General features: G+C 42.5%; 1 protein-coding gene across 1 annotated transcript in view; it reads right to left on the reverse strand.

The window, feature by feature from the left end:
* Nucleotides 1-16458, reverse strand: part of bmp6 (bone morphogenetic protein 6) — a 39448-nt gene that overhangs the window by 15272 nt on the left and 7718 nt on the right. The gene's annotated exons all lie outside the window — the stretch shown is intronic.

Raw genomic sequence — 16458 nt, forward strand, 5'->3', positions numbered from 1 at the left:
GCATATTTACAAACAGGGTTTCAGAGTAAATATATACAGCAGTGGGTGATAAGCAGATATCCCGCGCTGAGGTCGACCATAGAAGCCTTTAAAACGATCACATGTGATTTATACTTAAGGTCTAATAGGTTTCGTGGCTTCCAGTTTCCCTAAATAAACCCCTGTTATCATCAGTCCGAAGCAAAGGCCCATGACCACTTCTGACGGCGTGAAACGACAAAACCAACAAATGTGCTCCCCTCCTATGCTTTTAAGTGCAATATGCGCCATAATGATACTGTGCCCTCCGGGGAATTGGTTCCTGTCTCAGGCTGGAGGGTTTTCTCCCACAGCAAAGAGCCGGCAGAGTCAGTTTGTCGACGGACACAAAGAGTGAGAGGAGGGAAATGAATAAAGAGGGGCACGTCGAGTGCAATTAGAAGGTCGTGCACAGAAATACCCATGCAGACTTAAACAGTAAACGCTAAGCCTCAAATATGTGCTATATTCTGCCGAACGCACACAGAAGAACTAGCAACGTCATCGCTTGAGTACCCAAAACACACATGAACACACTCTTACTATTCTTACTCCATCACACTCTTACTGATCTAAATACTTACAACACACACACACACGCTCTCCATCATCATCATCTCCTCTCTAGTTTCCAGTCAGTGCAGCGAGGTTCAACAGGCTGCGGCTTCACCACCGCAGACTGTAAGTGCAGACTCACTAGGAGCCAGCCAGGATGTAACAGCATGCATCGGCCTCCATCAGTTTTGGGAAATACACTTATTTGCTTCTTTTTCTTTTTTTTTTTTGCCGAGAGTGAAATGAAGAGGTCGATAACACTGTCAAATATGCAAAATGTGATGCTACACACGGTTACTTTAGCTTAGCATAAATACTTTAAACAGGAGGACACGGTTAAACGTGACATAATTTAGCCTGCAAAACGTCAAGTTGCAGCACATAACAAAGCTAGCTGGTCCAGTTAGTGTAGTAGAAGCAATAGTTGGCCATATTCAAAAAGGGTTTCCTTTAAAAGTGAGAGCCAATAGGAACACGCCGTCTAACTTACTAGATGACAGCAGGCTGCTCATTAGAAACATCATGGAGTCTTCCTCCTTCCTCTATTAACACATGGCTTCAAAATAAGTGTGTGTCCAGCAGCATAAACTTAAGACTGTACATATCTGAGGTAGTCTTTATTCAAACAGATACTTCATTTTATTTCGAAGATTAATTTGGCCAATTTTATAGTCGAAAGCTTTGGTAAGAAGAATTTGGTTTTGTACCCGAGCCAGGGTTGTAAAAACCTTCTGGTGATTTTATGATGTGGGGACCCACCCTAAAACGGACCAATGACACATTTTGTTCCCCGAGTCATACCCAAAGAGAAAATTGTGTTGATGTGAGAACATTGGAACCAATCAGACTCTCCCGAAAGTGCCAGCCCCACCTTGTACCCACACCCAGGAAGGTCAAAGCTCCCCACATCCCCAGACACTTCCAAGTTACATAAATGCTAAAGTTAAGTAAGAAACTGAGCAGACAAGGCAGAGAGGGAAGGCGTGTCTTCCTAGCTTCATTGGGTTTCTGGGGAAAATCAGTGAAGTCCAATCCTGAAACATATTGCTGTGACTTGATCAAAACAAATTACAATAATTGAAGCCTCTCTGACAGTTCTGCCTCTCTCTCTCTCTCTCTACTTCAAATGCTCTCCAATGAAGCAAAAGAAAAACTCCCATAGAGAAGGAAAATGTAATTCACATCAGCGTCACTGTGACTTCTAGCAGATGTGACAGTGACCATTTCATCATCGCACTCCACAAGCTGCCCACCCACACCAACCCCACAGATACAGATGCTGCCGTAACGGTGTGTGATAACTGGTCTGGTCTTGTGTTGAACGGTAGATAGATCTGCTAAGCTTGCGTGTCTGTGTGTGGAGGCTTTAAGCGGAGGTCATGGTACTCTAAATGACTTTACAACACTCCCTTCAACAGCCCTGGGCTTAAACACCAGCAGCTTGGAATTTTATTTTCCCCGTATAAGAATCCACTGACATTTTGGCACAACAACTCTTTGATAAACTGACTGTAGGTGGTGTGAAGGTCAGGAGCAGTTTCACATGTATCAAATATTTATGACATCTGCTGCAATGCACATCTAATGTACAAAATATCAGGCGCCTGGATGTGTTGGCAATCTTAGCATCAGAAATGTATTTTATATTCGTTAAGGGGGACCTAACAAAAAGATGCTCTTGGTTGCATTATGGGAAATATAAAATGTTCTGGATCTTGACCCATAGGAGGGATTACAAGTCAGAATATCTCGGCCTCTGTTGCTTCGATTTTAGATTTTTCTTTTTTTTTATACGCCACTCACAAAGTCCTCTCACTTCATGAAAGAACAAATACTAAATAGCTTGAAAGCCCCTTTGTTTTTTGGATGTTATTCATAAATTACAGCCAGGCCATGAGTTTGTTGCCACTTATGATTACAACCAGTACGCTGACCTGAACAGGCTGCTCACGATAACTATTTGAGTCGACGTGAACACAGCTTTAGTACGCTCCGCTGACTTCTTCACATTACACGTACACAAGCTGAGTTATCCAGTACAGCCTTGGTGTTCCAGTGAAGCAGCAAGGGTGTTAACAGCCTAATGTAGTCCTAGATTCCAACTGGCAACTTCTTATAGGAGAAGGAAGTGTCATCTAGATGAGGACGAACAACCAAAACTATGCATTATGAAGACGGCAACAGTCTCACAACTCACATTATCGCACACGTTGTCGCCGCAGTCCTCTGCGAGGCTGCCTGTGAGCCTCAGAGCGATAGCGGCTAAGTAGCATTCCAGCTGCCTCTCCACCTTCTCAGCTTGAAATTCGATTGAAATCCACTGAGGTTCTGCATGTTAAATCAAAGGGAAGTGTTCACACGGCGTGTACGGGGAGCGTAACCTCTGTGCTAATCTACCATGACGTGAGCTTTGAGACAGGAACACACAGAAGGGAAAAGGGATTTCGATTTGGATGATTCAGAGAGGAATTCATTCAGAGTGATTCTAAAGATGGGGAAGGAGTGATTATAGCAGTGATTTGGTGCAAACGGTGCTCTATGGGAAGTGCAGTGTTTTTGTGTCATGTGTGTGAATACTAATCTGTAGGTCTACTGTATTTTATGGCTGTATTTTATTACCATGCTGCCATCGCTGGTCACCAGTTCATGAGAAAATGCACAAAAAAACAGAAAAATAAAGTTTATGTTTCTCTTTCATTCACACTCACTTGAACCCACACAGAGGCAGTTAAGTTAACCAGGAAATACGACAATAGCGGGACTTTCTCTGATGATTCACCTTAACACTGGTGACTTAATCTGCTAGTAGAAAGAGAAAGAGAAAGAAAAGAGAGGAGAGGAGAATAACTGATGACTGCTTGAATATTGATAAACTGTAGGTAGAGAAAGACAGAACACATGAATGATGGGAGATGGAGAAAGAGAGACTGACAGAAAATTAGTGAAAGAAAGATTTGAAATACAAGAAGAGGAATAAATGATGAGAGGGAAATGGATTAAGGATCTTTTAAGTTTTTATAATCTGAACGGAAACAGCCATACAGAAAAAAATCTAAATTTGTATATTAATAAAAAAATGTTTATGTGAATTAAAATAACACAGGAGAAGAAAAGAAGAAGTGGATCAGATGACAAGACCAGACAAGGAAAGACAGAGTCAGCTGTGCTAAAGAAGAGAAAGAAACAGAAAGGATGAAAGATTGAGGCAGTCAGTCATAGAAAGAGAGTGAGCTTTGATTCTCGTTTCCACCTGTGCAACATCTGGTGCTGCTGTCCTGTCACTGCTGCTGTAGGTACTATGACACCCCCCCCCCCCCCCCCCCCCCAACACACACACACACTGCACATACATAGGGAATCTTTTGCTATCACATATATACGCTTTGTGAATAGACTTGTAATTCAGTGGTCAATAGTTTTACATGTAGAACATTGCTAACATGTCAGTGTTTGGCAGAAAACTGTCTGAAAGTGTTTAAAAGTCACATCAGTGACCATTTTCTCATATGATGAAGGGATATATAATTAATATACTTTAAATTCTAAACAATATATAATTATACTTTAAGATTTAAATCGACAGCCTATGAATCTGTATTAGTGTCGGACCGAATACATAATTTGAAGAATTTCTTTTTTTTATTCTACAAACCAGCTTTTGAATAACTGAAGTGTTTTTTGGTGTGGCAGGTTAGGTTTTTATAAAACGAGACTCATGCCCCTTAAAGAAGCAGAGGAAGGGAAAAGGTGCTGAAAGAAAGACATGTGAGTGAAAGCTGAGCCAGAAGACTATCTGTGCAGGGAGAGAAAAATGAATCTGATAGTGATTGATAACCACAACCTCTGGAGCAATAATAAAGAAGAGCAACTGCCGGTAACATCTTCATGCACATTGAAAGTTTGTGAGGATGCAATCCCCAATTTGGTAGTTGTGATGGAAAAGTACCAGAAAAAGAAGAGAGAGCAAAGAGTGGGATGAAATCTATGAGCAGAAGAAGAAGGAAGGAAGGAAGGAAGACACATTTAAGAGATTTTCAGAGAATAAACTAGATAAGTTTAGCAGAAGAGAATAGCAGTGTTCTTTGATGAACCAGAAAAAGGCGAGACTGTGCAGTAGAGGCCCTGGGGTGGTTGAGAGGCTGACTCGTCCGTGGTCACTGGTCAGCGAGTTTGCTCACACTCCTAATGCTGTCCAGCCAATCCCTCGGAGGGACAGCTGGCGAACAGCCGCCTGCATCAAATCCCTCCTGCTTTCTCTCACTCGTCCCACAAGCTCAGAGCAAAACAACCAACAGCCATCTTCTCTCACCAAAATACTTTTTTCGCCTGTCTTCAACACTAACTCTATCAAATTAATTAAAGGGGCCATTATGGATGGTTTTCTATGTCGTCAGATATCTATCCATTTTTAAAAAAGGGAACTATTGAAAGTGTTCAGCCTCAAAGCTAGATGGGTAATATATTTTCATGTGGTGCTGAGGCAACCAGAATAGGCGTTCGACACAGGTTTGGCCCACAATCTTAAGAAGAAAAGTGCATTTTCTGAATATAATTTATCGCTAAAGATACTTTCATCGTGTTACTGTTGAAGACTTTCCCGTAGCAGCCAGTGCCGCAATGCAGATTACAGAGAACAGAGCAGCTGGGACCCAGATAATAAGAGTCTTAAGGGAGCTCTTATTAGATCCGTCAGTACGATTTTACCAGGTACCAGTTTGATGACAGACACAGAGATTTGGTTCATACTGCCAATTCAGACAGGGTCTATTGTTGCAGACATGTAAAACACATACAAATCCCTCCACCTCAGACAGCAGCATGCTGAACCAGTTCTATGGAATTTTGGGCCACAAAACATTCAAGCAAGACTATTTAACTTTGTCTGAAAAGCTGCCACTGTAGCCACGAGTGGATTTAACAGGAGTAGTGGTACATTCAATTTCCCTTAATTTCCCAAGATTCTCCTGAGTTAGTTGTTTTAAAAAGACACCAATAGTACTTAAACTGACTGAAAGCGATTGAAATGGATCTGTTATGGGGACGTAGCAGACTAATGGATTTCCACAGAAGATTTGCCAAGCACATGGCACCTAACTTTGCAGAAGTATGCATTTACCAAAATTCACTAACTCATGGAACACTGTGGATTTAAATGCGTTGCACAAGGTCAGTTTAGAGGGAATTGTTCAAGGAATTAAAAAAAGCTTCTTGCACTGTCCACCTCACAATTATCTTAGACCATATTGCCAAAAAGAGAGCGTAGATATTTGAGGATTCTGCAAAACACAGGTTTACGCTCAATGCCAACATTTCTAGAACTTTCGACAATATCTGTCAATCCCGGTTTGGTTGAGGTCAGGCAAAGAATGTGGTTATAATTAATAAAAACCTGAACGTTAATAGTTTGTGAGGAGGTGAACACACCCACCACCATAACCTCAACACCCTTATTATTCCTGAAGAATATACCGGTCATGAATATTAGCATGAAATGTAAATAATAACGTGCAATATGGACAGAATTCCCATAATGCACCACACAATCCATGGTTTACTCTGCCTCTACCTCTTAACAGCAAAGAGCGGATGTTGCCATTTACTTTGTGAGACAAGTACAGTTTGGGTATTTAAAGACGCCTCCGTGCTCTGGCTTACTGTCCTTGTAGCAATGTTTGGTTTCAAGCTTTCCACTCAGTGTCTCTTGGTAGAAATAGGATGATTGCTGTCGGAACCACTGACCTTGTTGAACTAACATGAGAACAAGAAGCCAGTGTAGCTGAGATTCCAGTACATTCTCAAAAAAACAAGCTTTGTGGAGGTTTTATGCAGAGAGCATGCCAAAACTGGATCCCAAAGACACTCGTAAAAAAATCCCTGCATTCTAATTTAATCTTTCATTTATTATTTCCTCTGACCCATAATGCATCACACTGATGGGGAGGCTATGAGAGGGAGGCAACAATTTATTATAATAAAGCAGACACTTTCACAAACTCCCTTCAATTACATTTTTGCACACCAAGAACCTGTCAACATTGTTGGAGACTTGTATAAACCAATACAAAAAAATGGTCTGGATGTGCAAGGCATGAAAATAATTCATCTGTGTTTATGCAATTACAGCCCATAACCTGTATTTCTTTTCTCAGACTTGATGGTTTCTGATGATAGGTCAGATATGTTCTGGTCTTCCATTCATCACTAATTCCTCCAAAGTCCTTAATTAGTGGTTTGGCCCGTCAGGTTGACTTTCATGGGGAACTTTTGCAGTTGATACAATAACAACTCTTCAGCGATCGCCACTATTTCATGAAGACAAATCCCATCTCATCAAGAAATCATGTGCTGTAAACACTTTCTTTTCTGTCTTTCTGAAGAGGCTCAAGCCAGATTTTATGCTTCAAACTTTTTAACTTTTGGCATCGAAGCAGCGTGGAAAGATAAAACACAGAGACAGCTGTTGAGTTTTGCAAAGCAGATGAATATTGGCAGCTTACACAACACACACACACACACACACACACCGCAGTGGTGTGAGCTGCCTGCGTTGCCACTATGCTTGTCTGACACCAGGAGCCGTTTCCGTCCTCTGCTGTGTTTTGGCTCTTTGTAGTCAGGCAGCTGGCAGGGCAGCTCCTGGGGTCGACGTACACAGACCGAGGGGCTGCGAGTCCGCGGGGAGTCGTCATTAACTTTGAGCAAGTGTGTGTGTGTGTGTGTGTGTAGTTTTGTCTTTGGAGACTCATCCTATGCTCTGATCTTCCCCCCCTGACCCACCATCAAAGCCGACACACTGAGCCCCACAGGACCAGCCAAGGGCCACTGGCAAGAGCGAGAGTTTATGTCCAATACATGTAACCACAAACACATCCCTACACATGTCATTGCAGGGCTTAGACACATGCATGCAGGGTTGTTACATGCATATGTGCAGTGACATAGAGGTACAGATGTAAATGTCAAAGCTAAGAATGAAAAGACAACACTTACATTACAGGATCACACACACATGAGAAAGAAAGCGACGGAGGGGCTTACACACACTTACACACACACACACACACACACACACACACAGACAGACAGAGCCAGCCCCGGAGGTCAGTGGTGTGAGAACTCAAGGCCAGGCAGGAGCATCGGCCCATAGCGAGGATATGAGGCAGTGAGGCCGGCCCTTTTGCAGACTGTCAAGCCCCATTAGCAAACACAGAACAGCAGCAGACAGGTTTACTCTCCTGCAGACATCAGTACAGTTAACAGTGATCACTAATTACTGTTATGTGTCCCATACAGAAGGCCAAGAAATGCGCTTAATGCTCACCAGGCTGGGCACTTGTAAGGGTGGTGCTATTTCAAGTTTAAGTAATATTTATATGGATAAATAAAAACAGCGAGACAACCCACAGCCGGTCCGTGAAAGCTTTTATGTTTACTGCTCAAATCAGCATGTCTGGGGTTTCTTTCGTGGGAAAATTCCTCTGGTGCACAGGAAGTGATGCGTTCAATGTTTCAAGCAGGTATGTTTAAATTTAAACCAAAAGAACCTGGCGTAGCACTCTGATATATATGGCTGTATATAAGAAGTGCACATAGCCACCGTGACATCACCCATTGGTTCATGGACTGCAGTTTTGAAGCCTCGAATTTTGGGCGTCGCCATCTTGGTTTCTGGCCGACGCCATCTTGGGTTTATGTAACCAGAAGTGACACGAGAGGGTGGATCCAAGTACAACCGAATGCTGAATAAGACATTTTGAGGCAACCAAACCCACTGCAATTAACTTGCATTAACTGAACTATTTTACTCATAATCTACTAAATGAACATCATGCCGTATTGAAGAAGACTTTGAAAGAAACGATTGAGACCATAAACTCATGTTTACAATGTTTACTGAGGTAATAAATCAAGTATGACATATAATGAGTCACCCCCTGATGGCTACTTAAGAATGCATACTTAAGGCACTTCCGCAACGGCTTCACTTTTCAGACCCGGAGGTTGCCGCCTGGGTAAAACATGGTCTAATACAGCACAGCCTGAGAGTTTGACACTCTAAGCTGCATTTTTCTCCTCTTTCACACAGACACATAAATGCATCAATGGCCTAGATATCCAGCCTGTTCTTCTTCCATTACCTCCCACAGGTTACACAACATAATGACCTCACTAGTCAGGCATCCCCCAAGAACAAAGGCTCCATTTCAACCATGTAATCAAATTTTTCTACCGTCGTCGTCCTCCATATAATCCTTGAAAAACCGTTTTGGGGTTTTTCTAAAGACCCATCCAAAACCATGACACAAATTGTCAGGCGTGCTATCCCAGGACACGCACAAACACAGAAACTCACACACATCCACAGAGTAACAGAATCTGATTTCTGTTCCCACCATCCCGAGCTCTATCACCACTGTGCTGCATTCCATGCAAGATGATAAAAATGAAGTCTGGACACACATCTATCTTTTGTCATTTTGAGATTTTTTTTTAGCTAGTGTGCAATGTGTGTGGGTTTGTGTGTGCCTAACCCCGAGGGTAGGCGGATAATTTGCTGTAATTGCTCCTCTGCTGGGGCTTTGCTAACAGATAGATATCCAAGGTATGGCTGCTGGACTGTGTAGTATCAGTTTTTTTCAATCGATAGACTGACAGTTGAGTGGTAGCAGTCATCAGCTCTCTGTTGAGTCTCCAGTTGGCCTCAAGGTAGCTGGATGTGTCATACCTGTGTGTCAATAGGAGATTTTATTCCTGCTCTTCAAGCGCTATTACGTAGGATTAAGATGTGGACCCACTAACTCGGCTACAGGGGGCATTTAAACAAGGGGGGTATGCGAGCGTTTGGGTTTTTCCCTTCTTGTTATGCCCCTTTTCCACTACAATAATGTACCAGACCATGAAGTAACATACGGTAATGGTAACATAAAATAAGATAAGGTTAGGTGTCGTAACGTCAGGGCAGGTAAGGTAACATCAGGTAACGCTATGTAGCGTAGCTAGGAGAATCAATGAGGCAACCACATAAAATAGTACAAGGGAAATATTACAAACAATAAATAAACTCATACAAAAATCAAGGCCCACAAAAATCACAGCAAGTAAGTCAAAAAGAAAAAAGCGACATGATAGTGATAATGATAGTGTAGTGTTTGCAAGGCCACGGTCACCTTGTATTACCGAAGCATCCTGTTGTAAAAATACAACGGTGCTAAAAGTACTTAATGCCAAAACCTCACAAATTTGTAAAAGTTCAGGTTGTGATTATTGCTTGCAAATTGCAGATACATTTGCAAGTCCTACAAGGCTCTTGCATACTAATGCTTGGGTCACATATATGGCATTTGTTTTGTGCTTCAATTAGTAAAACATGTCAAAATCTTAAATTGCCATTGCAGCTTGCAATTTGAAATTTTGGTGAGACCCAAGACATATGTGTGTGTGTGTGTGTGTATATATATATATATATATATATATATATAAAAATATATATATAAATATAAGGGAGGAGCCTTGTGAGTCCATGTTCGTATTCAACCTTTACTATTGATGACTATCATCAATCTTTATACAGCATCTGTGTCTGTCTGAAGACTTACACGTCTAAATGGCCACAGAGAAACACTGATTGACATTAATGGCCGGTTGCGATTTCCCCCAAAGCCCCAGTAAAAACAAGTGTTCGTTTCATTGGACACCATTTCGAGCCAATGAGCTGTCAACAAAAGACAGCGCAACATCTTTTTCGCATTCATAAGGAAATTCCATGAAATCAGGAAAGAAATGAGCTGAAAAACAAACAACGCCATTTCTTTTCCACTTTATGTGATGTTAATAAAAATGTAATTCTACAGTAGACCAGCTGTCACAACAGCCTCTGGTCAGACTAATGGTGGCCTATACTTCGCTTCAACTTAGATCGGCGGTCTTCACACAGAAGAGCCAGAGGACTTCTCAAATCCACAGCGGTGGAAAACAGCACGGCACAAATCCAAGTTCAGTAAAAAAGCCACAAGATGACTGTGAGAGGAGTAAATGTAATTAGTTATTTCTAGTCTTTACGATCCTTCAGCGACAGACAGAAGTAAGGATTCGCTCCCGCCATTTTGGTTTCGCAGAATGATACGTAGGTGCATTTTAAATTTGTAAACCGAATGCACTCTTCTGCCGGACTTTGATGCATGAGTCCATTTTGTTCCCGTCTCCAACATCTTGTTCTCTTTGGGGGCCGATTTGGCAGAAATATTACTGGCCGTTTCATTTAGACACACCGACAAGAAAATAAACGCAACCAAACACCGCGGTCATAAACAAAAACCAGTGACACCAAACACTGCACCGTCTAACGCATGTAATGAACAACAACAATCCCAAACCAGAATCATTAATCTCGCAATACACTGCAGACTGAAAGATAAATTGTTTGGAGTTGGTCAGATTGTCAGGATGTGATGTCCTTTGGTTGCCATGAGATACTGGGGGGAAAACATTTGGGGAGCCAGCAGAGGTCTGTCTGGGTCTCCGGTTCTCCGCTGTCAAATAGAAGTTGCTGCAAATCTATCAGCGATCTTCGAAAATAAAGCGCTCGTTGCCGTTCGCTGTGACACAAAATGAAATCTCCAAATGTAGGATAACAGGTGGACCCCATAATAGTTTTCTAAGACGCCATTAAATTCGGTATTTATTGGGGAAATCAGTGACCATGGCATACAGGGTGACTGATCGTTTGGAAAAAGAAACCTCTGATCTGGTTCCTTCTTCCTGCAATATTATCTGTCCTTGATGTTTGGCTCCATTTCCTCTGAGATTTATATGACCGATGAGGACTGCTTTCCCTCTTGGGTCCTGACCACAGACCCTCTCTGGAACGGCTCCCTCGGCTGCTTTAGAGATCGCCACCAATCAGCGCTAAGTGAGTATTACGTAAACAGCGATGTACTCCCAGAGTTTTTGAGGAGAGTCCATTTTGAGCAAAACAAAACATTTCTGCGGGTTTTAAACATGATATTTACGGCGTGTCAATACAGGGATAATGGTCGTCAAGAATCCCTTTTTTATTGGCCCGTCCGGCTGTGTGGGAAACCCTCTGAAGACTCATCACACTGGCACTCTGTGTGTGGTAGTCTTAGTAGGTATTCTGTGAAGGCTTATTTTCGGGCTGCTTTATCTGTGGTTGTTGCCTGTATATGCGTGTGTGCCTTTATTCGTCTGACGGCTCGTATTTTCGTGTCTTATTTGTCCATGTGCCTCTATCAACATGCAGCAGTGCAGGCAGTAAAGAGGCCTGCTATAGTGATCTGTGGTTAGTGTCTGCTTTTGGGCAGCAGGTGTGCGTGTGTGCACGAGTGTGTGTGTAGGTGTGTGTGCGTGTGTGTGTGTAGGTGTGTGTGTGTGTGTGTCTGAGCGGGGCCAGTCTGGTCCCAGATTTAGAGGAGGAAGCCAGTGTCAGGGCCAGGAGATGGATCTCTCCTGAGGGATCCGATAAATAAGGAAAAAATATCTTTGATAAAGGAAAACGCAGCTGTTTCCAAAGGAGAAGTCAAAAATATTGGTGGCTTTGGATTCCACAGCCACAAGGTAGAAGGCCGGCTCACTCTGTGATGCCGATGGTACTCCATCTCCCCTCCCTTTCACGATGAACATCTCCTTTTCTCTTCCTTGTCTGCCTCCCCGCACATCTCTTCTTCCCTCTCTGACGCTATATCTCCCAATCACCACCTCTCCCGTCTGCCTTTCTTTCCCCTACACGCTCTCTGTCACGAAGACAGCCGGGCCAAAGTGCGATTCCCTCTGGAAAGTCTGTGGCGACCACAACGCATTTCAGCGGCTTAAAAGGCAGAGCATATGATCCACTGATAAATCAGTCTGGGCCAGCTTCAATCTCCCCCCTGGGCTGACTTACATGTAAGACCTACTGCTTGTTTTACACACGGGCACAGCTCCAAAAACAGCGACGGTAACCAGATACCTGGATATGCAAAAAGCAGGTGGGCCTTGAGGAAAATCAGGAGGAAAATAATCAATGTTTCTAATGATACATCTGTCCAGGATGTCAACACAATATTCTTGAGATGAAAGTCTAGTGAACTTTGGTTTTCTGCATGTTATTTTAGTTTTTGGTGAAAGCCATAAATGCAAATCCAATCTATCTTTCAAAACGATGTGTTATTTCAGTATTTGTGTGTGTGTGTGTGTGGGGGGGGGGGGGGGGGGGGCACTCTCTAAATGTACTATTCAGGTGAGGTCAGTGTGTTTTTAAAGCCGATCGTAAAAACTAAATAAAGTACAGAAATAGATCGGGAAAAATGTAGCAATGGTAAAAATCCCATTCATTTAAAAGGGAAATAAGTGTCTTCATCTACTTGATTAGGTTTTTTTAATTTATATTCCTATTATATTTTGGGGTGTTATATATTTAATCCCTTTCAGGGGTTTTATTTTTTTATAATCATCTGTCAACATCCGTGTAGAACAGAGACTGACGATCATGTTCGAGGATAGTTTTGTCTGAAAACCATGATGGATGTTTAAAATGGACAGTTTGGGGAATCATTTTAGAACTTGCATTCGTTTTATCTTTAAAGGAAGTTTGGCCGATATCGGAGTTTATTTACAACTTGTTTGATCGTCTGATCGCTTGTGTCGCACCTCTTTTTAGCGACGTTACTTAATTTCAGAAATTAATTCAGGAACCACAATGTTATTATTCCAGAAATAAATGATGGCCCAAACTACTAAAATAAGACCCTACTATTAATAAACCGGCATCATCTTTGAATATGATGCTCCTGACTAGTTGAAGTACTAAATCACACACACAATGATGAGGTAGAGCACCTGGACTTTTGATACACATAAGCAGCAAAACAGCATCAGACACAAAACAACAACCCAAACAGCTCAGATCTAGATTACCACCAAAATGTGATCGCACAATTCTTAGACCAAGAGATATATCTGTCTGTCCACTACGAAGGCCTGAGATATTCTATTCTATTAAAAACAGACTATAATATAACAAGTAGAAAGGGGTAAGTTATTTAAAAAAAGAATCATTAAGTGTTCTCGATGAATGTCAGAGTTACATTCTTCTCAAAGTGTACACAATACCAGCTGGGCTTCGAAAGTAGTTCATCTCAAACAGCATATACAGTGTGTGTGTGTGTGTGTGTGTGTGTGTGAGTACTGTAGGAACAGCTCTGAACATACTGACCATAATGTACGATATAAAAAAGGCACGGACGGTGAGACGCATACAGTAGATGCACATAGACCCAAAATGTGAGCCTTCCTCTTGGAGAAGGGATTCATACTGGACTTTTTCTGTCAGATAAGGTATCCAGGAGGTGTGGAAAGTGTCCCTACAGGAGGAAGGACTGGGCACAGTTTCCCCTGCACATCCTTAGTGATAAGATCCTTTCATCCAGAAAGCCTCAACGGCACTGGGAGTGGATACATTTTTGTTGTGGGTGGCCTCACTGGGAGTCAAACCCCGAACCTCCACTGAGATACGCATAACACCATCTTTCTTCATCTTACTTCATTCTCACCTGACTCTCCTTTATCTTTACTTTCTGTGTTTGCAGCTCTCTCTCCTCCTCGTGCTTTCTTCTGTCACCCTATTTTCGTTTCTCTGCTGCACTCAATTAGAAAAGCGATTGCGATATGAGGTGATTTTAATATTACACCCTTTGTTATTCTCTGATAGACCCAGCATATACAAGTCTTGCCGCTCTTCCTCCTCTGTGCTCTTTTCCTCATCTCTCTCCTCCGCCCTGCCTGCCTGCCTCCCTCCATCCCTCCCTCCCGTCTCCGACTGTTTTCCTGTCAGTATCATGTTTGGAAAGTCAGCCTGCGGGTCAGCCTGGGGCTCGTAAATTTGTCAGCGGCAGCGCGGTTGAAAGGGAGGCTACTTGCTCGGGAGGGTCAGGAGCATCTGCGCTCACATGGGGCCTTTTTCTCGCTGTGGACCCGCGGTTGTTGTTTCAGGCACGTCCTCTACGGAGAGACGACCAGCCTGGGAACATGTGAGGGGCCGAGGGGTGCAGCTTTACTCTGTGACAACCAGTATTAGATGAAGACTTCTTGCGTAACGAGGTGGGAGTTCTCGCTGTCTAACATTCAAATACACGCCAATTATCAGCGCAGACACACACGAGTCACATGTGTCCGTATTTGCGTACTTGTTAAAACGTTGTGAGTGACTGCATTCATTCCCTGACCCTTGACCCTGACCTTTGAGGTAAACTCCACCCTAACACACTCATCACTGTCAAATGAACAGCTATTGTTGATCCACTTTAAGTTTCTGGCTCCAATGTGTTTTACGGTGGTGTATTTTTCTAATTTGTAAGAATAACGGGCCAAATGATATTTAGGTCTAGCGCAGGTGCAATAGGCTTTGATATTTGCTGACGGTTCAAATACATATATAAGAAAAAACAACACCACCACTGGACCAAAATGCAATACATCTCACATTTAACACCCCTCTTCTCCAATCCAAATTGAACACATCTGACTTATTTCAACAGGTTCACATCTGTAAAAGAAAAAGAAAAGAAAAATCACAACATAGACAAAAACAAGTTGGTGTTGAGATATTTCCATCTGGACCAAAGTGTTGGACAAACCGGGCCGACGCGCCGCTATCATGGCTTCTAAGAAAGGATTCCCATAAAATGTCTACTTGTTCCGACTATAAAATATCTTCGCAAAAGACATTTGTGTTCACATGAATGTGTGTTCGCGGCTTCCAGAACAAACACACACTAACACCCTCCTTCCTCTGTTCCGTCAAGGTCACCAAAGGCTTTAAATCACCTTTATTCTGTCCCAGAGTTTCTCACCCCTCAAGCATCCACTGGGTGTGCCTTTTTTTTTTCTTCTTTCCTTTCTTCCCTCCTTTCTCTCTCTTCCTCTACTTTTTTTTTATTTACTTGCGATAAATCCCAGCGGGCCTCCCGGTGGCTTCACAGAGGAATGTGACAGCAGGAATGTTTACCATGACATTTACGCCGTTCCTGTCGGCAGTGGTCATCTCCATTACCAGAACGAGCATCTCTCCGGCAGAGCAAACGACGGGGTCATTATGATAATGGATGGAGTTTACTGGGCGCACGAGGACGCGCCGGTCCGGAGATCAGCGGTTCACAGGTTCACAACCTTTTTTAACACCGGGATGGACGAGAAATTCCAAAGACATACCAACTAGTGTTTACTAAATAAAGAAAGAATGTCTTGTATTGTGTAACTCTGCAACGTCAAATGTTTCATCTTACAGATTTTTTGACGTCAACGAACGAGTCCTATCGTGATTTTATTGATGTAAATGCTAAATAGACACAGAATACTCCTTAACTCTTAAAATAACAAGAGAATGGAAAGATGTGTCTGTAATTAATTTAAAATGATGTAATTCAGTATTGGGGATACCCACCATGACACTTGGTACTGGATGGAAAACCAAAGTTTGTACCGTCTCCCACTCTTATCAGCATTTCCTTGAGCTGTGTTTACAGTTGCAAATGCTTCCCTCACTTATTCTAACAGGTGCTATTTCTAACTGCTGTGAAGCCGGTAAACTGTGAGCGATTATGTCGCTAATATAGTCGTTAAAAACAGAAGTTCAATGTCATGTTCAAGCAGAAGTGTGCGGCGATCCACAGCTAAATAACAGCTAATGTTGATGCAGTTTGCATCAGTTTGCATGCAGTTTGCATGTTGATGCAGTTTCCCCATCCTGTATTTTTTTCTTACAGTCACTTCAAACCTCATCACATGCACCCAAACTCAAACACGGCCAGCGGGTGTGTTTGACTTTCGACAGAATGGGTTTTGAGGCTTTGGTTACGCAGCGTTCTGGGGAAAATGCAGGAATCAAAACAA

Source organism: Pholis gunnellus (genome assembly GCF_910591455.1).
Source record: "Pholis gunnellus genome assembly, chromosome: 20".
NCBI lineage: Eukaryota > Metazoa > Chordata > Actinopteri > Perciformes > Pholidae > Pholis > Pholis gunnellus.